The sequence below is a fragment of the Ictidomys tridecemlineatus genome, chromosome 13, assembly GCF_052094955.1.
Source record: "Ictidomys tridecemlineatus isolate mIctTri1 chromosome 13, mIctTri1.hap1, whole genome shotgun sequence".
In the NCBI taxonomy this organism is placed as follows: Eukaryota; Metazoa; Chordata; class Mammalia; order Rodentia; family Sciuridae; genus Ictidomys; species Ictidomys tridecemlineatus.
This window is the reverse complement of record NC_135489.1, coordinates 78163146-78186933: the sequence shown is the minus strand read 5'-3', so window position 1 is coordinate 78186933 and position 23788 is coordinate 78163146. Positions and strand designations below refer to the sequence as shown.

At 32.1% G+C, this 23788-nt stretch overlaps 1 long non-coding RNA gene across 1 annotated transcript; it reads right to left on the bottom strand.

Moving 5' to 3' along the window:
- Window positions 1–7718: 7718 nt before the first annotated feature.
- Window positions 7719–23490, bottom strand: LOC144370185 (uncharacterized). The gene is made up of 2 exons (XR_013430095.1): window positions 23316–23490; window positions 7719–9630 (listed from the first exon to the last, which is right to left on the bottom strand). It is a non-coding gene; the product is annotated as an uncharacterized LOC144370185 (long non-coding RNA).
- Between the last annotated feature and the right edge of the window lie 298 nt (window positions 23491–23788).

Here is a 23788-nt window from a genome sequence, read left to right as displayed (position 1 = left end):
CATCCATTTACCAGAAAATGACATAATTTCATTCTTCTTTCTGGCTGATTAAAACTCCTTTGTGAATAGACAACACATTTTCTTTATTCATGTCTATTGATGGGCACCTGAACTGCTTTCATAGCTCAACTATTGTGAATTGTCTTGCTATAAACATTGGTATGTATATATCACTGTAGTATGTTGCTTTTAGTTCTTTTGTATAAATATGTAAGGAGTGGGATAGCTAGGTTTTATGTTTGTATCATATGTGGTCTTTTGAGGAATCTTGATCCTGCTTTCCAAATTAGTCCTACTAATTTACAGTCTACCAAGAGTGTACCTTTTCCTACATATCCTAGACAGCATTTATTATTATTTCTATTCTGGATTGACATTCTAATTGGAGTGAGGTAAACTCTCAGTATAATTTTGATTTGCATTTCCCAGTTTGCTAGGAATGTTGAACATTTTTTTCATACATTTTCTAGCCACTTGTATTTCTTTCTCTCTTTTCCTTTTTCTTTCTTTCTTGATAAATATCCATATAGTTAATTTGACTGTTTATTTATTAGGTTATTTGTTTTTCTGGTGTTAAGATTTTGAGTCCTTTATATATTCTTCACATAAATATCCCATCAGAGGAGGAGTTGCCAAAGATTTTCTCCCATTTTTGTATATTCTCTGAACATTCTTGTTTCTTTTGCTGTGAAACAAATTTTTAATTAGATGCCATACCACTTATTGATTCTTGGCTTTATTTCTTGAACTTTAGAAGTCTTGTTAAGGAATTCAATACTTGTATGCACTAATATATTGTAGAATTGACTCTTAAGGTGTGAGCTTTTTGTTTTTGTTTTTGTTTTTGTTCCTAGCAATTAGAGTATTAACTCCTAGATCTTTGATTCACTTTGAATTGACTTTTGTGTAAGGTGAAAGATTGGGATCTAGTTTCCTTCTCCTATGGGTTTTCCTAGCACAATTTGTTAAAAAGGCTCTCTTTTCATCCACTTAATATTTTTGGCATCTTTGTCAAGAATCAGATGACTGTATCTACGTGGATTTATCTCTCTGTATTCTATTCTATTTCATGACTGTTTTCATGCCAATACCATGTTGTCTTTGTATAGTATAATATAGCATACTAAAGTATAATTTCAGATCAGTTATTGTGACGTCCTAAGCATTACTCTTACTGCTTAGAATTGCTTTGGCTATTCTAGTTCTTTTATTTTGCCATATGAAATTTAAGATTGTTTTTTATGCTTCTGTGAAGAATAGCTGTGGAATTTTGATGGGGATTATGATAAATCTGTATATAGCTTTTGGGAACATGCCATTTTGAAAATATTAATTCTGCCAATCCAGGAACACGGGAAGTATTGCCATATTCTAAAGTCTCCTTCAATTTGTTTTCTTCAGTGATAATATTCACTGCACAGTTCTTTCACCTTCTTTGTTAGATTTATTCCAAGGATTTTAGGTTTTTGAGTCTATTGTGAATGGAATTGTTTCCCTGAATTCTTTCTCAGCAGAATCCTTATTGGAGTATAGAAAAGCTATTGATTTTTCTATGTTAATCTTTTATACTGAAACTTTTCTTAGTTTATTTATAAGATGACAGATAAATCCACCTAGATACAGTATTCTGGTGGTGTTTGTTGAGTCTTTGAAGTATAGTATTATGTAATAAACAAACAGAAATAACTTGACTACTGCTTTTCCTATTGGTGTTCCTTTAATTTCCTTCTCTTGCCTGATTGCTCTGCTAGAGTTTCAAGAACAATATTGAATAAGAAAGGTGAGAGTGGACATACTTGTCTTGTTCTTGATTTTAGAGAAAATGTTTTCCGTTTTTCTCCACTCACTATGATGATAGATTTTCGTTTGTTATATATAGACTTTATGATATTGAGAGGAGTTTACATTGTATATATCAAAATATCAGTAGCAATAGTAGAATTTTAATCCATTATTCCACATATAAAATGAAGAAATGTAATGATTAATGAACAAATAAAGTTGATTATTGGAAATTTTATTATTAAATTGATACATTATGAAAGTTTGCCCAGGGCTTTTCTAGCACAATCTTATAGGAGAAGAGTCAGATCATAAACAATTATCTTTCACCTAAAACATTTTTTCTAATTAGGGTTTAACCTAGCAATCTCTAATAAAAGTGTAAAATTTAGAAATATTGAATGCTTTAGATCTCGGCCTAAATGTAAAATTGGCAAATATATAAAATTAATCATGGAAATTTTAATGTCAGGCAACAGCAGCAACAAAAAGGAGGCAAATCTAAAGAGGCTGCTGAATGAGGCTTTATTGAGATTCCACTCCCAGGTGGAACTCTATCAGAGCGGAAAGGAAGAGGGTTTGAGGAGAAACCGCATAGGGGCTCTACTGGACTGGAATTTTATGGGGCTTACAACAGGAAGGGAAGGGATCCGGACAGGAAAAGGGGTTTTTAGAGTTCCTTATCCCACTGAAGTTGGTTGGGGGAAGTGGCTGAGATCCAGGATTGGCCAGGAGACCCTGATGATTGACAGGCAGTTCCCTTGGTGCCTGATTGATGTTTCTTTTGCACGTGGGGGTTGCTTGGTACTTTGTACCTAAGTCAACACCACCCTTTCAGAAATAATTCTCCAAGTTTCCATATATTCCGAGGGAAATTATAATTTATCTAAGGTCTCATATTTCATTAACAGAAAATCACTTTAGATTCAATTACTATTAAAGGTTTGAATGTGATAACCAAAAATGGCAAAGGAATTTACCCTACCATAGTCAATGGTGACCATCCTGTATAAATATCATTCAGATGGCTTTCCAATTTTTAATGGTATTTTTAGAAATATTTTTTAGTGTATGTAAATGATCTCAGATATTTGCATAAGAACATTAATGTTACCTATTTTATATTACTTATTAATAATACTGTTTATTTTTTATAATTTATAATATATAATATAAAATGTTTTATAATTGTTTATATGTTTATGTTTAGTATAAGTGTGTTCTTATTCAATAACCACACCTCTGTTTATTTCAGAACCTCAGTAATTTGTGCCTCCACCAAAGAGAAAAACGTGAATATTTTTATTCACCTCTGCTACATGTATTCCTATTGGGAACAAGTTATTTGTTATATTATTTAAAACTTTATTGTTAGAAAAGTCTCAATCCTAAAATAATTTTAAATACTCAACAATAAAGTTTAGGTTTTCATTGGATTTTTACAAAATGTGATTCAACTCCCTGGCCTTGAAAATATGGCTAGGGTTGTTTTTCTGATGCCTAAACAAACTACTGTGATGCCTTCTGCTCCAGTGCATCCTTGAGTCACCCTGGATGCTTTGATTAACACACACTGCAACAATTTATTTCTGGCAGTGAGTTGAATAGAATACATTAAGTCCACATCTTGCATTCTGAACTGCTTTCTGTGTACTTTGAATTGTAATTGAAGGCATTGAGATCAGGCTCTAAATTGCTGGATATTTTAGCCCCTAGTTTTCCGTTAAATTTTTAGTCCCCTTTGTTCTGTCATGGTGGAAATTTCCCTGAGATAAGGTGACTCCATGTGTGTGATTTGGGTGTTAGAAAGATGGCAGTATGCATCTTTCTCCCTTTCTCAGAGAAATCATGAAAATATGCCTTCCCATACATTAAGCAGGACTCAAGAGCATGTCAGTGCTGTTGCAAGCTCCAGTGAAACTCTCATTCCCAAGGGAAAATATAGGAAAAGGAACTAGATATAATTTTCTTCCAGTTTTTATATGTTTGCTTGTCTAATGAGTAGAGAGGTAAAACTAAGCACCCAAATATATTCACTCCATGCTCCAAATCCCTTAAGAGTGTTAATCTCCTTTCATAGTTAAACATTTAGTATTTACTTGTCTTCAAATAAACAGAGATTGCAGAAAGCAGTGGGTAGTGAGTTTAGTAAAGAACGCTGGTACTTTGAAAAAGAAGAGAGATTAATACTGTTCTTGCTAAAATATGTATGTGATATACCCAGAAAAATCCACAAATGGATCATGAGGGACGCACAGCTGACATAGAATATGAAAATTTCTTTACTTAAATATCATAGTGATGAAAACAACCCAAAATGCAGAATCCTGAATTACTCCAAATAGAAATCTAAAAATATGTAAATATATTTTCCTAAATAAAAGTAATTTAATTTTAGTTCAATTCAAAATTACTCTGAGCAGCATTAGATAAATTATAATTCAACATTATAATATTATGTTATTAAAAAGATGTTTATTATGAAAAAATCAAATATAATAAAATCAATATAATCAAGCATCTAGATTGAATGTCTAAGTTTGCAAATTATGCAATGCTCATAAAACTAATTAAGTGATACTCAAGTTGCAGTAAAAAAAAGTAAGATAAAAATTCAGAATATAGGCCATTTTACAAAACAAAAATTTCTACTTTCTTACATAAGAAATGAAAAGGAAGATATAGGTAGATTTAATGAAACTAATCTCAAAACTTGATTTTTCTATATGTGGCATAAAACAAATATTTTAAAATAATGTAAGACCATTAGGGACATGTGGATACTGACTTGAAATTTGTTTATAATTCTGCAGTTTTTATTGTTTTATGTATGGAATTGGAATTGCAGTTAAGTTTTGTTAAAGTGCCACAATTTTGTACTGAAATTATTATGGATGAAATGCTATGTTATTTGAAATGTACCTCAAAAATAATTTGAAAGGACTGGAAAATATGGTTAAATAATATTGGCTATAAGTTGATAATTGCCCAGGCGAGTCCATTATATTATTCTCTATATTTAGGAATACAATTGAATTTTGGGTGATTAAAAAGATAAGAGTGTCTTGAAGCTAATTCTTATGAAACCAGCATTTCCATGAGGCTTCATATTCAAATTTTACTCCACTCTCCTTCTTATACATAATGGTAGATAACTGACCTGGTGTGTCAATCAGCTTTCCACTGTTTTAGCATATGCTTGTGATAAATCAAAAAAAAAAAAAAAAGAAGGTACACAGATATGGAGGTTTCAGCCTATGGTTTATCGGATCATTGGTTTGGAACCTGGGTCAAGATAGCATATCATGATGGGGAGTGAATGGCTGAGGAAGCTGCTCACCTCATAGTGGCTAGAAGCAGAAAAAGGAAGCAGATGGGTTCCCCTTCACAACATAAAGCACAGTGACCTAACTTTCTTCCACTAAGCACCACTTCTTAAAAGTTCCACTATCTCTCAATAGCAGCACAGTATTGCAAATAACCTTTAACACATAGACCTTCAGGTATACTTACCCAAACTGTAGCATGACATATGAGCCTGAATTAAGAGTATTGATAAAGATAACCCTAGCTAATAAGGAGTTTGAGGTGTATTTAAAATATAATTTAATTTTGTATAGTTGAATATACAGGGATGTTCAGGAATATATAATATATAATAGATATATAATAGATAAGAGCATAGATCAGGTTTTGTTATAATAAATATGGAGTAATTTAGGTGATTAAGAAACCAGGCTCTGAAGTCTTCTTTGCTAATTTTCTGCATTTATAAAATCTACTAAAGTTCCTGAACTTCAAATACTTCACCATAAAAAATGGTAGTAGGAGTACTTGTTTCAAAGGAATATTGTGAATATTTAACAATTTATGATAGCATTTAATAATAGGAAATATGTATCAACAAATAATACCTACATGTTCTAAATATGTTATTAACATGAAATAATTAATTTAATAATCACAAAACCACCCTTTGATATAAGAATTTTATTATCAGGTTTTAAAGATGAGGAAACAAAGGCACAATATTACATAAATTGTTCAATATAATCCATCCAATGAGTAGCTGAATTGGGATACTCTTTTCTGCTTGTCTCTAGAATCTGTGATCTTTAACCAAGTATATGGAATGCAGAAAATTGTCAAATACTAATTGGTTAATAAAAGTTTTAAGAACTGTGGTTGTAGCTCAGCAGTAAAGTGTTTGCCTAGCATGAGTGTGGCACTGTGTTCGATCTTCAGCATCACATAAAAATAAATAAATCTATAAAATTTAAAAATAAATAAATTAAGTAAAGCTATTTATTTCTACAATCAAAAAAATTAAGAATAGTAGCCCTTGTTGCCTTTAGTGGTAGAATCTGCATCAAAGAACAGAATTTTAATACTATATACATGAAATTTACCCTCTTCTAAAATTATTATATTTTGAATTTGAAAAACAAAGATTAAAGAAAGTTTTTCATAGTAATTTATAATTTAATTTTCTTTAGCAATGGAAAAATTGGTTTCTGAGAACTTATAATATCACAATCACTGAACTTAATATTTTCCTTAGAACAATATCTATAAGGCAACAGAATGTAGGAAATCTCAAATAAAGAAGAAAAGTGAACTTTCCTTAGTGTTTCCAAGAAGGGATGAGAAATTAGCAATCAATATGCATCTATTATACTGAAAACATTAACGAATAATATTATAACAAGCTCTCATTACAATCTTGAGAAAGGTATTATTATCTCATTTTCCTATATGAAAAGATGAAATCAGAGTTTACAGAAATTAATTAATTTTCTTAAAATCACAAACCAATAAATTACAGAGCATATTTCAAGTTCCCAACCTCAGAGGCAGTTTCTCAAGAAGTCATTAGGCCAGCAGAGCTCCATGTTTGTGGAGTGTTTACCCTGTCCCTTACATTTGGAAACTCCTCTACCACCTCCAAGGTTGTGAACTCCTGAGCAATACCCATTCCAGATATGTATTCACAGATTTTCTAACTCTTCTCCTCTAATTGTGTCTTACTTGGGGCTAAGGTAATGTCAAGGCATTGTTCTCAATGACAGTGGGAAGATTTTTGTGTAGCACATATTTGCATACATATTGGATTCATTTTCCTATTTTCCATTTGAAATACTGAATCCCTGACACTAACCCATACCCTACTAGACTCTGACTATGAATCCTAATATGATGGAGAAAAAGAACCCAAACAGAATAGAAATACAAGCAGTTCAGAGGAGGCATGGTGTATAGTTGGACTTGCCTTTTGCATTATAAAGGGTAGGTGTTATAAATCTAGTCAATTTTTAATTGAAATGGTTCTCCATGTGTTTTGAAAGTTAACAAATATGTGAATTCCTGTCTCCCTTTCTCTGTAGCATATTCAGCACCTGTATTTTTATATGCACATATACAATCCTACCTGGTATCCCAAGTACATTCTTGTGAGGTGGCTGACTTGGCAGATACAAATTGTGAGAAGAGATCACTCCTGCTATACGCTGTTGGAACTGAAAATTCAACCTATGGGTGAGCTTCCTAGTTGAACAACATGATACATAAATCCATGTTCAGTAAAATAAATATTTTTGGATCTGTGGATGATATATATTTCATGATGAATTTCGATTGGCATATACATTGGTAATTTTTAAAGTCTGTGTGTGTTTGTGTGTGTATATATATATATATATATATATATATATATATATATGTATATATACTCCCTAAATTCATTCATGTTCATGTATGTGGATTTATAATCAACTTTTCACAAGATTACTCTCAGAAATATTCCTCCATGTGAAATACATATTTGTTTTCTAGTACTGAAAACTAACTTCAGTGAATGGTGCATAGAAATCCTAATATTTCTACAGTAACTGACTCAGTTTAACATCAATGCAAGTAAATTCCTATGGGACATGATGTGTATTTTGATGTTCATTTTTATTCAACATTGGTACATTATTATGTCTTCAGTTTATGCACATCATAGGATATATATTTCATCCACAAGTTCACAAATTTATAGGCATTTGGTTCACTTTCAATCACTTCCTGCTTCAGAACACATGTATTCCTCTATGTTTCTTGACTGGTCTTTTCATGAGACTTCTTTCCAAACACATTATATTTGATTTCCATAATCATCTTTGAAGCAAAACTCACACACCCTTCATGATAAACCTTAACCCTAATATTACCATTAGATGTATAACTGGTTGAAATGAATGATTGTGTATCAATATAAGATTTCCTATATATTTTCAGATATCAATTCATTCCATTATTTAAAGTTGGAACCAGTTATATTATTAATTCACCGTGTGGTCTATTCATGCATCATCTTTATATTCATAGACACAGGGTACACCTATTTATACCCCCAATACTAATTTATAAGTCTTCAAAATATTGCTCCCAGAAATGGTGGAAGAAATACTCATGGTCACCTGATCTACATATACATTTTATCACAGTAATATTCTGGACACAAAATGCAAAGGTCACACTTATGATTGTACCAAAGCCTAAATGGAAAGTGAGCATGGATTACTAAAAACACCCATTTCCAGGTTGCCTAATTCTCTCAAATGTCAATCCTATTAGTGACTACATATTTGTTTCTTCCTAAGATTATATATTCAACCTCAACCCTGTTGAAAATGTCTAATCCTATCACTCACTTTATACTTTGTCTGATTTCCTAATGTCTCTATTGATATCTGCTTTCCTACATATTTTCCCCAGTTCATCATTGTGACTGACTCTTCACATGTGCTGACATTTACATTCACTCTCTAACAGAAAACCTATTGCTAAAGAACTTTTGGTCCAAATTTTATACTCACTCTTCTTCCTAAACCTACCAACTATCTTCCTAATCCTACCAACTATCCCTTTTTGCCTGGATCTTCTCTCCTACATTCAATCATCTGAGGTACAATGTCCTATGCCATTGTATATGGATTTATCTGAGACATTGCGCAGAATGTAATTCAAAGCTAAGTATCCCAATCAAGGGCCCAATGCCCTTCTGGACTTCAAATCTTACCTAGATTTTTGTTTTCATTCTTATATTTCACCTATATCTTCTTATAAATATCACAGGTTCAAGCTAAAACTCCAGACAACAACATATATATCAAGTTCCCAACCTTAAATTAAACCATTTAAATCACGTGAATAATAAAAAAAAATATTTGGATCCATTTTTTTCATGAGTGCTCCTCATATATGATATATGGATATACGCATATACAGACATACAACACAAAACACAAGTGTGCACACATAACATACAACACATAGGACAATAGTAAAGGCCTTGTAGCTTTTTATAGGTGAAATCTCCATTGCAATGTTTAAAAACTCCACAGTCAAAAAATAAAAAATGTTCAGAAAAACATTTTCCTTAGTCTGTATGAGGTCAAAAAATAAAATAGAAGTTCATGATGTGGGAAAAGGCAATAATAAAATAAATATTGCAAAAAGCATGCTGGTTACCACCTGGGTTTGAGTCTTCATTTGATATCCCATTCTTCTTCCTGTCACTTGCTTATGGTTCTGAAGGTATTCCCACAAGCAAGCCCCATGGTTTTGTTTGTTTGTTTGTTTGTTTTGTTTGTTTTGTTTTGTTTTACATTTGAAATAGGCTTTAATGGTGCTCATTATTTATTAGCCTCCAGGTGTGGGAGAACCACTGTTGCAGATGTAAGGATAGCCAAACTGGAGTTCTGGATATCAGCTGTTATGGATTTGAGTCAAATCATCTTCTTTTTGGTCTGTAGAAATTGCTTTAGTTAATCTCTCTGGAATCCAAATTGGCTGCTGTTCTCCCTGTGGAAACACACAAACAGACCCCCTATTCAGACAATCACTGGGTCAGGCCCTTTCCATTGTCTTTTTAGAATATCCTCCCAAAGTACCTTGGGCTTATGTACATTTTTTGGACACACGTGCCATTACTTCTGGCAAAATGCCAGGGGCCATTCGAACTCAGCTGTGGCTCTCAACATATGCCTTTCATTGAATGTAAATCATCACTGAAATAAAGGGCCTGTAAGTGAATATTGAACTTTTGTTAAATATGGGCATTATGAAGGATTTAGGAAGAACTGTATCTATGGCTCTAATTTATTTTGAAATGCATTAAAAAAAGTTTCACAGATGGATAGAGGGATGGATAGATAGGAGAGAAAGAGAATATTCACAGATTATAAAATAAGTATAATACAATATATAATGACAGAATCTAGTTGGTAAGTCAACAAGGGTTCACTACAATGTTTTCTCAGCTATGTTGTCTGAAAAGTTTTATAATAAATTTTAGAGAATAAATCTATTAAGATTTGGGACTGCTGAGTTTTTCAGTATCTCTTTCTCTCTCTCTCTGTCTCTCTCTCTGTCTCTCTCTCTCTCTCTCTCTCTCTCTCTCTCTCTCTCTCTCTCTGACACACACACACACACACACACACACACACACACACACACACACACACACACAATTTCTCTATTCTTTAGGAATTTCCAACCCCCAGTGTAAAGTTTATTAATTTGAATGCAAACATATCAGTAAGAATCATCTCCAAGAGACTTTTCAACATGTACAGGAAAAAATAGTGTGAGCCCAAAGCAAGTTTCTGTGGCCTAAATAGTTTGAGCTTGGATCCTAGAACTAGTGTTCAAGAAGCCTTTTTGTTTCCATACCAAAAATAATGAAGTATTCACATTTAATATAAGAACCATACATAGTACAATTTCATCACCCCAGTCCTCACATTGTACACTAGATCTATAAACTTGCTTATCCTGTACATTTCCTCTTGGTACCTTCTTGACTACATTTCCCAGTGTTCACCTCCCCTTCTATCACCATCCTTCCAAACAGTTCAAGCAGAGGACATACTTATAAACATATTTTATAAGGCCAAAATGGACTTTAAAGTATTGACCTTGTATACTGTGACCTTGCTATATGCACTTATTTCTCTTTTTTAATTTTTAATTTGTTTTAATTAGTTACACATTACAGTAGAATACACTTATATACTTTGATATACCATATATAGATGGGATATAATTTCTCATTTTTCTGAGTACACATATTATAGAATCATATTGCTCATACAGCCGAATACATACATAAAGTAATAATGTCTGTTTTATTCCACTGTCTTTCTTATCCCCAAATCTCCTGCCTTTGCTTCCTTTCACTTCCCTCTACCTAATTTAAGGTAATGCTATTCTTTGTTTTTTGCATTACAATTCTTAATACACATATATAGCACATTTTTTTATCTCTTTATATAAAGTATGTTGACACCCAATTAAAGTCTTCATACATGTACTTTGTATAATGATGTCTATCACATTCCACCATCTTTGGTAATCCTTGGCCCGCTCCCTTTCCCTCCCACCCCTCTGCCCTATGCCCTAATCTTCATCATGTGGGATTAGGCCCCAACTTCCTTAATAAGACTCCTATAGTGCAAGAATTAAAACCAAGAATCAATAAATGGATGGATTCAAATTAAAAAATTTCTTCTCAGCAAAAGAAACAACCTGTGAGGTGAACAGAGAGCCTACAACCTGGGAGCAATTTTTTACCCCTCAAACATCAAATAGAGCACTAATCTCTAGGGTATATAAAGAACTCAAAAACCTGAACACTGAAAAAAAAAACAAATAACCCAATCAACACATGGGATAAGGACCTGAACAAACAATTCTCAGAAGAGGATATACAATCAATCAATAAATATACAAAAAAAAATGATCATCATCTCTAGCAGAGAAATACAAATCAAAACCACTCTAAGATATCATCTCACTCCAGTCAGAATGGCAGCTATTATGAAGACAAACAACAATAAATGTTTGTGAGGAGGTATATATACTCTGTGTATACTTTAAATTTCTGGTTGCTTCTTTTCCATCTCTCCACATTCATTACTCATCTATTCTTGTGTTTGTCTACTTTTATCTATTAAATCACCTTGCATATTAATAATTAAATATTCTGTCTTATAATTATATAAAATATTGTCATTTTTGGTTCTGAAACTTGTTTTGTCATTTTAAACTGTGTTTTCATCTTGCTTTTTTGTGATGCCTTGTATTTGATAATTTGACCTGAAATAATGAAGTCTTTAATGAAAAAATTCATGTTAGTCAAACTAGAAGTTTATTAAAATTAGCTTTTATATAAAATGTTCCTAAAACTATCATCTGTTTAACTGTAATGTTGTTTATTTTATTCAAGAGTCATGTAGAACAGTATTACCAAATTACTAAGTGGTTTTCTGTCTAAGTCTGCCTTATATTTAAACCCTAAACATTCATTTCTGCTTATGTTAATTTTGGTCAGCATCTGTAAAGTAGACTATGAGTTTTGTAGTTACTTACACTCTTTTTGGCCCCAAATTTACCAGTGGATTTTGCAAATTATGCCTAAGAACTTTAAAAGAAAGCATGGTATTTGTTAATAGACAATAGATGTGAATCTGTAGACTACTATATTTGTGTTCCTGTGAAATTTTCCTTGTATTTTAATCAGATGTCGCCATAATTAAGTACATGTTTTGATATGTTAACTATGGACTGATTCAATCTTAGGTCAAAGGTGAAAGACCCACATAAAAAGAAAAGGAGGTATATGTAAAACAGAACAATTTTAGAAGAAAATATAGAAATATTTTTACTAACATTACTAATTTACTAATATTAAAAATATTTTTAATTCAAGATGAGAAATATTTTTAAATGAGCCATAAACATATCAACCATTAAAAATAATACTTCTATTACATTATGTTAAAATACTATACTTCTAAAGACACAATGAAGGAAATGAAGACATACCACATTCTGCATGGAAGACATTTTTTATACATAATGTGTAACCCTCAGAGAATCATTATTTAAATAATAACTAACAATGCATAATAATAACTATGTATTTATTAAAATTAAATTAGTTGATAGAAAACTTAGCCAGCAGAATAATAAACATTTTATAGAAGAGAAGAAAGGAATGGTCAATAAACAACAGAAATTATTTTTCCCTTGACTTGTTGTCATGACAGTGATAATCGAAGTCATAGCGGCATAGCTTTTTTGACACAAACTGGAATGGCAAAGATTAAAATCTCAAGATTTCCAGAGAATGTAAATCAAAGAAAACTCTTACACTGATGTTGGATTGCAATTGGTAGAGCTGCTTTGGGAAACAACTGAAAGTTATATTACAAATCTATGTGTGATTATCTTTATGCTTGAACAGTATCACTCTGGGGATGGTAATAGAGATACATTCTTCCATAGGTGTATCAGGAGATATATGCAAAAATATTCATAGATCATAGTAACTGTCTCAGCACAAAAGAAATGATTCAAATTATTTCAATAGCAGAATGAATACAAAGGGATGTTCTTACACAACAGTGAAAATTCAATGAACAATCACCTGCAGTAATTTGGGTACACTTAAAAAAAAAGTCAAGTGAACTTTTTAAAAAAGATGTTATAATATTCCTTTTATACAAAGGTTGTCAAATTATCAAATATGTTCCTAGTGATTGGTATATATTTTAAAAACAAAAATCATTTTTAAGTCACAAATATAGTTGTGCTTGAGATATCTACAAACATGTGGTAGAGTGATTATTGGTAATCTAATACTTTGGGATTCAAGTTTTCTGATTTGTATTTAACAACTGACAAAATGATAGGTTGCATTTTATATTCTGTGACTCTTACATTAAATAGACAAAAGTAAAACAGTATTTTTTTTAAAAAAAAAACTCCATAACTTTCTCTAGAGCTGATTTGTTTTACTTTAAATTCATTAAAATATTTAGAAAGTTAAGAGCTATTTCTGAAAAAGATCATCTGTACTTTATCTTGATTATTTTCAGAGAAAAACTAAGTTTCTTTAATTATTAATCAAAACTTCTGGAGATTAATATATACCCTACACAAATTTTAAATGTTTCTAGGTAATTTTATAGATTAATTTTATTTATCCATTTGTGTTCAGTTCTTTACAGTGTATAACATTCTAAGAAAAGCAGCAGTTTTTATCCTCATGTTAACTTTCCACTGGTTATAAAGTAATGATGATGTCATCTCTGCTTCTTTTCTGAGGAAATAGAATCATTTGTCCTATCCGGATACTAAATGTATGACTCCAATACAGTAATACATGAAGATGCATTAATTTTTGATAAAATTGATAGGTAGTGGGTGGACATGAGCAGTGGAAACCTGAGGTTAAAGGGATAAATCTATAGACAGTGCTTTATTTTAAAAAGTAATTTACTTAGAGCCTCTCTGGCCCTGCTCTGGCTTATGCCAAAAGGATATGTTACATTCTTTAGCAAGCAACCTTCTTTCTGTAGGAAAAATGCAGGCCCAAAGGCACCTCCTTGCTAACACAAAGACAGCAAGTTACCCTCCAAGGGGTGACTCTTGTGATCTTTATGCAGGCCAAAGTTCCAGAACTCAGGACAGGATTATTAGAAGTAAAGACCACCAACCATAAAATCCACAAGAACAAGTTGTAATTGGAACATGTCAGCATAGGCCACTATAACACAGAATTGCCTTTGGAAATTTTGCATGTCATTATAGTAGTAAAATTTCACCTCCCTGGGTTTTGCTTGCATGCCTGTAGGTAATAGCATGTGAAGTGGAGATTAGAAAATCTGGTGCAATCCCATTTTCAGTCAAAAGTCCAGAGCTGGACTTTGGCAGGAACCTCTGGGTATTTCTCTGAGACACTCAGTAAAGCTGAAGGACAGGAGCGAGTGTTGCACCATCCCTCTCCTCTCTGAGGACCCACTCTCTACAGTTTTCCCTTAACAATGTCCCTTTTAGCTTTTTCATTTCCCTTATAAACTGCTGTTACTATTACCATGTGTGGCTTGATTGAATTTTTTCCTGTTGGTTGCAAAGAGCAGGTGGTCACAGGTAGCCACTTTGGTTCTGTGGATGGACCTTGCTCTTTACCAAAATAAGTTAACTTTTACATTTTATTTATGTCTTTTTTGTACTTGTGATTTTGGATAATGTGCATGCCTACTGAGGCCCATATTTTTCCTGTTATCTAGTTGATATTACAAGAGTGGTGTTAAACAAGTGAAATAATGAAGCACTGTCTATATAAACAAAATATATTGATTTAATTATAGTTTAATATTTAAATTATTTTGTATAATAGTTCACTATTTAAAGAATCAGCATGAGGTCTCATTAACATGAAAACCACTGACCGAGAAGGATTTTTATGCCACTTTTTAAGTATTTAATACTGATACTTTTCAAAATGAATAAAGCAAGCCAGGTGCAATGGCACATGCGTAGAATTACAGTTTCTGGGAAGGCTGAGGCAGAAGGGTCATAATTTTGAGGTTAGGCTCAGCAATTTAATGAGATCCAACTCAGCAAGACCAATCTCAAAATAAAAAATAGAAAGGGACAGAGATGTAACTCAGTAGTAAAGCACTCCTGGGTTGAGTCCCCAGTGTCTGCCCCCCAACACAAGGAAAAAGGTATGGGATGTTTTAACATAGGGAACCACTAGGGAAAAATGCAATATGTGACTATTATGCATTAAAGTGATTATTTACATAAAAAAATTTCCTGTCTTAAAAGTTTACTTAGGCGATGGGGATGTGGCTCAAGCGGTAATATGCTCACCTGGCATGTGCAGGGCGATGGGTTCAATCCTCAGCACCACATAAAATAAAATAAAGATGTTGTGTCCACCAAAAACTGAAAAAATAAATATCAAAAATTCTCTCTCTCTCTCTTTCTCTCTCTCTAAAAAGTTTATTTAGAACTTGATAGTAATGGTGAGATTGTTACATATATTTTATAGCATATTATTTAAGTAATTATACTTTTTAAAATAAAATAATTTAGACAAGATTTTTGAAGTATATATTTCTGTCTCATAATTAAAAATGTCATAATAGGTTTAAATAACTTGATATTTCTGCTTTGCACAAAACAGATTTAAACATCAGGCCATATCCAGGTGATAGACATCTTCCCTTCTTCATATTTATTTTTCATTTATGTTATCATTTGAATTCAAGCTAGTTAAATATTTTGAGAAGGATATTGCATACACTAAAATGGTTCTTGTAAGCCAAACTATCCAGATTAGTTATAGCTCAGGGAAGAGTTTGCAAAATAATAATGCTATTGTGGCTTTGTGCTTTCCTAGTTGCTGCTTTTAATTTTTATATCACTGAAAGTACACACAATAGCTTTATAAAAAATAAAAATCATGCCTCTAGAAAAAGTATACTTTGTATGCTTTAGCACTAAGCATAATATTCTACCAATAAAATCTGATGTTTGTGTTCAGCTGCTAAAAGGATTTGTAGTTCAGAGACCATCTTAGAAAATGAGTGAGTCAAATCAGGTTAACTCCAAACTTCATCTAAATTAAATTCTGCCATTTCAACTTCACATAATAATATTTACTGACTAGTATCTCAAACTTAAATGAATTTAATCCACAGGGATGGTATGCTATTCCAGCATCTGTTGTATATTAAATTATCACAAGTTTATTACCATATTGAGTATCTTATTGTAAAATGCAATAAAATAAATTTATTTAAAATGCATAACTACATAATCTGTTTTATATATTGAAAGTACCTTAAACTCAATAATCATATAAAAAAACTAATTCAAATATCTATTGATCAGGAAATTGTAATTTTATTTGATAGAATATTAGCATTGGAAAATTTATTCCTGAGGATATTATCTGCAACTTCCAGCTGTTTCCTATAGTTATCAGCCTGTCTATGTCATTAATATTGTTCTCATAATAGCTGTATAAGGCAGATATAATTATCTGGCATTTTACCACTGAGGATGTTAAGCCAAAGAGATTGAGAAAAACTTATCTATGGATTCAAAGAAAATAAATGGTAAAGTCATATTTAAAATCAAAGCAATAATAGTTATTATCATAACAAAGGAATATCCAAATAAAAATATTTGCCAATTGACTAGTTTTGTGGCCATTTAATCCAAGATATGCTTGATTCAAAATTTCACAAGCATTTGATAAAACATGGAATTAAATGTAATTTACTTTGAAGTTTAAAGCCTGTTACATTTTTCAGATTTAAATAATGTCTCATTCATGTGGCAAACAGTAGTGGAGATTGGATATGTTATTAGTTTTCTAGGGTTGCCATACAAAATACCATAGACTAGGCTGCTTAAACAACAGAAATTGATTTCCTCACAGATCAAGATCTAAGCTGGTTTGGTTTCCTTTTAAATGAAGGAAGCTTTAGAATCTCTTCTTGGCTTCAGGCAACCATTTTCTCCCTGGATCTTCATGTAGTTTTCCCTTTGAACATATTTGCATTCTAATCTCCTTTCCTTATAAGAAAAGTAGTCATATTGGATTAGAGATGACCATAATAACTGAATTTTTCCATAATAACATCATTGAAACTCTACACGTATAGCATGTTTTGAGATATTGGGTTCAAGGACTTCAATATATGACTTTGGACAATACAAAATTCAGCTCATAAAGCCATTAAACTTCCTGATCCCTAAATATACTACAAAAAGATAAAGTAGTAAAAATAGTTTTAGTACTGACATAAAAGAGACTGACCAATGGAACAGAAAGAAATCTCAGAAATATATTCACTCATTTATGATCAATTTATTTTTTAAAAAGATGCCAAAAACACATAATAGGGAAAGAACATTAACTTCAATAATTGTTGCAAATTGATATCCATGTGCAGAAAAATGAAATGAGACTCTAATCTCCTGCCATATATAAGAATCAACTCAAAATGCATTAAATATTTCAACATAAGACACCACAACCATCAGAAATAGGATACAACATGGAAAAACTCCATGACACTGGCCCAGAAAATAAATTTTTGGGTAGGACTCCAAAAGCACAGGCAACAAAAACTAAAATAATTCTGCACAGAAATGGTAACAACAGGAACAAATGCAATAGATAGATTGAGAGTCTATATTTGTAAATGGTACACCAAATAAGGAGTTAATATTCAGAAAGGTAAGCAAGTGCTTTAACTCAATATTAAGAAAACAGCCTGATTAGAAAATGGGAAAAAGACCTGACTAGACATTTCTCAAAAGAGCACATAAAAAGGGACAAGAAGTACAGTGAATATAAAAGATGCTCAGTACTACTAAGCAATAAGGGAAATGCCAATTAAAATGATAATAAGATATCGTCTATACCTATTATAATAGTTACTATAATAAATTAACATTTAGTAAACTTTTTCACTGCTTTGACCAAAGACCTGACAAGAACAATTTTAGAGGAGAAAAAAATTTATTTTGAGGCTCATGTTTTCAAAGTTCTCAATCCATAGGTGGCTGACTCAATTGCTTTGAGCCACAAGTGAGGCAGAATATCCTGGTAGAAGAATATGGCAGAGAAAAACAGATTAGGACATTGAACCGGAAAGCAGAGAAAGAGCCCTCCCCTCTGCAAAAGAAAAAACATATTCCCCAAAGGCATGCCCCAATGACCCACCTCCTGCAGCCACACCCTACGTACCTATAGTTACTACCCAGTTTATCCCTATTAGGGGATTATTAGGAAATGAATACATTGATTAAGTTAAACCTTTCATAACACAACCATTTCACTTCTAAACTTTCTTGCATGAGCTTTTGTGGAACACATCACATATAAATCATAATAAACATAAACAAATGTTAGAAAATAGAGAAAAGAGGATTCTTGCACATTTCTGGTGAGATATTATTAGCACAGCTGTTATGGAAAATGATACGGAAGTTCCTCAAAATATTAAAAATAGAATTATCATTTGTTCCAGTTGTCACACTACTGGATATATATCCAAGAGTTAAGAAAGCAGCCCATCACAAAGACATCTGCACTCTCATATTTATTTCAGTATTACTCTCAATAGTCAATATATGTAATCAACCTTGCATCCATCAACTAATGAATGGATAAAGAAAATATGGCATAGGATACAATGGAATATACCTATCAATAAAGTAAAGTCTCTCATTTTTGACTTCAGGGAGGAGCTGGAGGACACTTTGTTAGGTTAAATAAATCTGGTACATAATGACAACTACTAGTACATGATATCACTTTACCTGTGGAATCTGACAATGTCAGACCCATAGAAACAGGGTGAAATGGTGATTATCAGAAGCTGAGGGTTGGAAAGTTTGAAGAGATTTTAGTCAAAGGATGAAAATTTTCATTTACACAGCAGGAATTAGTTCAAGAAGTCTATTGCACATTATGGTGACAATGATTATTATTTTTTTTAAAGAGAAAGTGATAGAGGGAGAGAGAGAGAGAGAGAGAGAGAGAGAGAGAGAGAGAGAGAGAGAGAGTTTTTTTTAATATTTATTTTTTAGTTATTGGCGGACACAACATCGTTGTTGGTATGTGGTGCTGAGGATCGAACCTGGGCCGCATGCACGCCAGAGGAGCGCGCTACGGCTTGAGCCACATCCCCAGCCCAACAATGATTATTAAGAATATAAATCATACAATTGAAAATGGCTAAGAGTAGATTGTATATATTCTTACCACACACTGGAAAAAAATTAAACATGTGCCATGTTGTTTTGCCTCACCTCGGGCCCAGAGCAACAGATTCATCCCACCTATGGACTAAGACCTCTGAAACTGTGGGACTCAAATAAATGTTTCTCCTCTAAAACTGTTCTTGTCAGATATTTTAGTCACAGCAATGAAAAAGCTGTTTAAAAGATAAATGATCCAAACATTCACTTTTAATTTTAATATTTTTATATTTTATTTTCCTGAGAAGAAAGGGAGCAATGTGGGAGTTCAGGTCAGATTAAAGTCTGGTTGGAGAAGAAAAAGTTGTAAATTCCTGTGCAGATGGGTGCTTTTATGAAAGAGAAACAAAAACATGAGTGCTGAAAAAATATTGCTACCTCTGAAACATGTCAAATAGTATCATGAGGATGGCAGAAGATAATATTTTTTTTCACCAGGAGGTGTGAAGATTGAGAAGCTGTCCCCATAAAAAGGCCAGAGTGGACAAGGCCTTTATATAGGAATGTAGAGCTTTAACATCTTTAGAGTTATCAGGAATGTAAACACAACATTTAACTTTTAATGTTTCAGATGTTCATTTCCATAAGATGTAGTTAAGCTACTCAATGTCATTTGATCTTGTAAGGTTTTGCTGGTATGACCTCCTTGTCTAGTAGAGATCCCTTTATTTCTGTTACTAGGGCTGGATAATCATACTAGCAAACATCAGGCCTACCTGTGTAAGTTAGGAATATCTGTAGGCCTTAAATTAACTAAAACTGAACTTCTGACTTTGGCAGTTTCCCTTAATAGTTTCTTTTAACATTTATCAAGCATTTTCTACCTGAGAGTCCCTCTTTGTAGCCTCCAGTCTTACTTATTTTAGGGGCTAACATAATTATATATCTTAAGTTATATTTAACTATTATTATTTGTCTTTAAATGCCCAGGATTGGCTATGTTTTGGTTTTAACTGGTTTGGCTAGGTATTTAAGATGAAGCAAGTCAAACTGACTTTCGTTTCTATCTATTATTAAGAGTCAGCTGAGTTTCCATGGGAGTCACTCTTGGGGGAACTTGAGAGCAATTTCTTAGTTCTGCAAGTGCCATTTGTTCTAGGAGGGGGTTCAGGTCTTGCTGACCATGTGGCTTCCCTGGGAACCACTAGGATGTCTCCCTTCTACAATAACCCTCCTTTTCATGGCAAGTGCATTGATTGGCTTTCTGTTCTCCAGGGGTCTCATTAACTCCCTGATCGGGAGGTTATGTGCCCCGGAGTTGTAAACCTCTTTAGAAAAGTTTCCTGTTCCCTGGGTTTACACTGACTCAGAGAGAAAGAGCCATATATTGGTTCTTGGTCCCTTTTAATTTAACTTAAATTTTTAAGACTTGATCTTAAACATCTATCAAGTCAGTTTCACCAATCTCATATATTAAGAATATTGAGCTTTAACTTTAATGTCTGTAACCTCATATCAATTGGGATCTGTGCTATTCTATCAGTCCTTTAAGTGATGGCTTATTATCCTAAATTAACCCAGGTTGTGTGTTCTTGAGGCAATAACTCTATAAAACATTAACTAGCAACATTTAGACAGTTTATAAGGAAAATTAAAATAAAATTAACCAGAGTAAAAACATATTTAGTTTGTGTAATACTTAGCTCAATTGTGACCAAGTTATATTATAATAACTACTTGAGATCCTAGTAATCTTAGCAACAAAAATCAATCTTTTCAATACAACTTTAAATGAACTGAAATATGGCCTGCTGTGCAGTCATTCTGACATACATTAAGATGGGAGGCAGAGCCTCATCTCAGTTAAGGTAGGGCTCTTTATTAATCTTTATAAATCTTAAGAAAACTGTTCTAGTTTGAAGCTGATTTCTGTTTCTTAAATATCATTTCATAAAGTTTACATATATTGTTGTTTAAGGTCACATAAATATTAGCTAATACACTATGATATTACATTTAAAACATGAATTACAAAAAGGCTGAGAACTTTTAACCTTTGTGGAAAAGAACACAAAATGTTTGTGTTCTTCAATATTAACATTTACATACTTTAGGTTCTCATCAACTTAAAATACATTTAAATTGCATCCCAGTAACAGGTAACATAAAACTCTAGATCTTATTCATAAAAGGTCCAGTTATAGAACATTAAATGGTATAAATAAATCTCCAATATGAAGTTTATCATCATTACAAGTCCCAAATTACCATACAACTTTAGTTTGGAGAACACCAGCTTGATAAAATGTTCTTTTAAAGTTTATGCTTTAAAAACATGTATACCTGGAAGATATGAACATATTTAAATATAAAAAATAGCAATAGCATCATAATTACATTGATGTTTGTATATTAATTAAGTTTAGCTCTTAGGAAATACCATTATAATATTTTAAAATAAAAGTTGTTTAACCATAATTATATAATCCTTAATTTAAGATTACTTGCTCAAAAAATGAGATTTAATAATTATAATGTTATAGGTAAATAAATGTTTTAAGAGATCCTCATTTTTAACACACAGATTAAACTTTGGTTTATATCAGTATATTAACATTTGACCTTAAAGAAAAACCTCAAATAGCCTTGACTATTTTTTTACATATATCAAACCAATTCATATCGTACTTCTAGTTTTTTTTTAATCTGTTATCCTCCTTTTGTTCACAATATAAAACAATCCTTGTAAAATTTTGAGATTAGACAAATTATTTCATTTTAATAAAAAGACATACTTTATGTTGTTTACATCACTCTTAATAGAAACAGTTGAAACTTTTGGGCCTTCACACAAAAAATCTTCAATTAACCTTTGTATATAGAATTACATCTGTTTACCATTTTATGAAAACATATGTTTAAGTATATAGAATTATGCCCACTGGAACTTTACATTTTTAGTAAAACCTTATTAGTGTTGACATAGTAACTTTAAACCCTTTCTTTCATTTACCAATTTATGAAAACATCAATAATGTTACACAATGGAATTGAAGGAGTTAAGAGTACTTGATAGTATATTTAACCGTTAGCATTTTAACCTTGTAAATTAATCAGATGTCTAACAAACAAAATTACTAATAAATATGAGTAATCCCATGTCAAATCTATTTTACTTATTTTACCAAAATATCAGAGAAGTAAATTGAACAGTATTAGCCATTTTCCTTGTTGAAGAAAATTTCTAAAACCAAGGAATATTAGACATGTTATAGATATTTATATTTTATTAACTTTTTTTATCACCTAGAGAGACTTAATAGTTAAGTTTAAAGACATATTTATTTTTATCTGTTTACCCAATTTAAATTGATCCATTTTAAATCACATGAATTAAAGGAATTTGGATCCAATTTTTAATTTTATGAGCGCTCCTTATATATCTGCCAATTTTCATATCATGTACATGATATATGGACATATGGAGATACAGACATAGAACATATAACACAAGTGTGCACACATAACACAATTGTAAAGGCCTTGTAGATTTTTGCAGGTAAAATTTCCATTGCACTGTTTTAAAACTCTATAGTTAAATAAAAATAGGGCTGATTGGAAAAACGTTAACCTAGGTGTATAAGGTCAAAATCATGAGCTCAAAAAATACAGTCTCTAAGAAAAAGCAAGGGTCCTAAAAAAAATGAACAACCACTAATTAGTAAAGTATTCTACAATTTACTTTTTGGCTTAGTCTAATATAAGTTCAGGTAAAGAGAACTTTTAGTTTCCTTTTTAGGGTTTAAGACCAGTCTCCTACTGAGTTTTTATTTGCATTTCAATGCAAGTCCTGGCTTAGGTCTGGAAGGAGCTGGGGAAAATTACTGTTCTGAGCAGAAACCTCATGCCTAAGGCATTTTAACCATTTTTTTTTTTTTAGTCTTTAGTTGGACTAAAATTATGATACTTACTTTCTATTAACTTTGGGAACAAAGCTATGAGGTTAAGTTTCTTACTAAGATAAGCCATTAGTAAGTTTCTTACTAAGATAAGCCATTTGCCGTTGAGCAGGTTCACTTCTTTGTGTGGCCATTCCTAGGTTTGTCTTTCTCTTTCAGTGACAACCAGGATAAATCTTGCTCCAAAGCTTGCTCATAACTCAGGGGGAGTAAACCTTTTGGTAATAGGCTGTTTAAATATTTTTTAAAGGTTGAAGGTTAAGTGGTGAGAACAGAAAAGCTGGCATTTCTATTCAAGGGGAAATTGACTTTTTGTCCTTTATAGGGAAGCAGAAGAAGCATACTAGGAATATTTGAGGGTAAAGTTTGGCTAAAGGTTACCTCCACAAATCTAAGGCAGGTCAGAACTTGGGACACTGTGTACTCACTCAGATCAATGGTTCTCTAGGCCTGGACAGAAAAGTAAGAAATGGCCTCGGCAGACA